At 47.9% G+C, this 2,083-nt stretch overlaps 1 long non-coding RNA gene across 1 annotated transcript in view; it reads right to left on the bottom strand.

Annotated features, from left to right (window-relative positions):
• Positions 1-1,347: 1,347 nt before the first annotated feature.
• Positions 1,348-2,083, bottom strand: part of LOC109298199 — a 14,634-nt gene continuing 13,898 nt past the window's right edge. The window contains exon 3 of the long non-coding RNA XR_002097525.1: positions 1,348-1,890. This is a non-coding gene — a long non-coding RNA (uncharacterized LOC109298199). The remainder of the gene's footprint in view (positions 1,891-2,083) is intronic.

The following is a 2,083-nucleotide window of genomic DNA, read 5'->3' as shown; positions in this document are numbered from 1 at the left end:
AGGGGGCATCAGGAAGCTGAGTTATTACACAGGAGCTCTGGGGCTCAAACCTTTTACATCCCTCCTGGACACACAAACCAAGCAAAAGCAGTCCACTCCAGAGTAACTCTCCCGCAGATTGGCAGGCATCTTGCAAGAAATCTCTTCTTTGCATCACACAATAAGAGGAAGTAGTGCATAAGGCAGTGCAGGGAGCTTGCAGCAAGTCCTTGCCAACTTATGCAATTGAGCCTCAGCCCTTGCAGTCACCAACTAGCATTAATGCTGATGCTTTTGTGAAAGAAATATGAGATGAACCAATGAGCAAATTGGTCCCTGCTCAGAACCTACATGCTCAGGACAGCGCAATCCCTGGAAGTGATCCTTCACATATCAGCACAGTCATAGTTGATTAAATAAGCTTGAGAAGGAGGAGGAAAAGCTTGAAGCAGAGCAACAGTGGGAGGAAGAAGAGGAGCTGCAACAGATAGCGGCCATTCAACTTGAATCCTCTTTGTATTTGAGGAGCCCATAGACTTTATCCATGGACAGTGAAGAATTAAGGTAACTTTTCTGATGGTACAGCAAGAATGGGAGCTGTGGTGGAATGGGAATGGGTGAAGGTACGCAGGGCTCTGTCCAACTCTGCTTGATTTTAACCAGACCTTTTCACTGTTGCAACACAGTGAGACCAGACTGTGCCAGTGACTGAGCTTCCATACAAGGCTAATTTACTCTGGCACCATGATGCACACTTCCTTCCCATCCCCAGATCAATCTACACAACCACAGCTGATGGGAGGACATGTTCAGCAGAGGGGCATTAGAGCAAGGGCATCTCTCTCAGCTACACCTGCTGCACATCCAGAACCATTAGGATAAAATCCTCAAACTGGGCGCCACAGCACTGTGGGGTGTCTTGAGATCCTTTCAGGGGTGCTGCAGGGGGCCACACAATGTTAGCACTTGTAGGAATGCAAACATGATTCACAAGAGAAACCCAGAGATTTCCAGTAGAAATCCAGAGTGTTTAAAACCACGCTGACCTATTGCAGTCCTTCAAAGTTCTTTGCAACAGAAGAACTGCTCTAATATTTTTCTGTACTCAAACAAGTGAAGACTAAGAGCTTGCATTTTCTGAGGGGTGCCTTGAGCCTAACAAGGTTGAGAACCCCTGCACTAGGGAAATAGTCCATACAGGCTGCCCCAAGCTGGAGAACCAGGCCCCACATATGCAATCCTGCCTTGCTGCTGGACTGCAGACAATCTTGATGCTTTCTCCCTCCATAAGGCTTTTGAGGACCTGAGGGAAGGCTTTGCCCAAAAGTCGGACTTCTAAAGACCTGTGAGGCTGGGGGCCAGTCATGGCCCCTCCAATATTTTCAACAGCTTTCAACTGTTTAGTTGGAAGCAATGAATGTTTCCAGCTGTCAGAAGGGAAGATTTCCTGGGTGCATCAGTCCCAGCACACAAGGGCATCACTAGTAGCACTGTCATTGGAGCAGTACTGGGCCTGACATGCAGACCACAGCAGGTCACACCTTTGGTTTCTCAGCTTCTGACTGTGATACAGCTATGACAGAGAGCAAGCCTGAGGACTGTTTGCCCCTGCTTACCAGCAGGGCATTAATTGGTGCGCCCACTTGCCCAGGAAGCAGCAGACATGGGTCCTAGGTTCTGCTTACCCAGAAATAGTTTGAACCTGCACCATCTTTTCTCAACACAGTGCTCTAACCACTAGGTTAAGCTAGGCCTTGCCAAGAGTTTTCTCCATCTCTCCTTTCCAAGCTTGCCTCCTTGGCAGCCAAAACAGGGAGGTAAATAGGGATATGAGGTGGTCCAAGGTTTTATCCTGCTTCCAAATGCAAAGATGGAACCCCTGTGTTACGTAGCCATTTCACCCACGAAATGCTCAATTAAGGGTGCCGTGGCTGGTTCAAAGGGCAGTGAAGTAGAAACCTTTCAAATTGCGTAAGGGTGAAGCAATGCAGTTACACATGTGAACAGTACATAGGACTGGGCCTAAGAGTCCATTGCAGAGACAGAACTGAGAAATTTCATAGATTTCATAGACATTACGGCTGGAAGGGACTTCGGAAGATCA

This window comes from Gavialis gangeticus, unplaced genomic scaffold, assembly GCF_001723915.1.
Source record: "Gavialis gangeticus isolate Ggan-Ray unplaced genomic scaffold, GavGan_comp1, whole genome shotgun sequence".
Taxonomy (NCBI): domain Eukaryota; kingdom Metazoa; phylum Chordata; order Crocodylia; family Gavialidae; genus Gavialis; species Gavialis gangeticus.
This window is presented reverse-complemented; position numbering and strand designations above follow the sequence as displayed.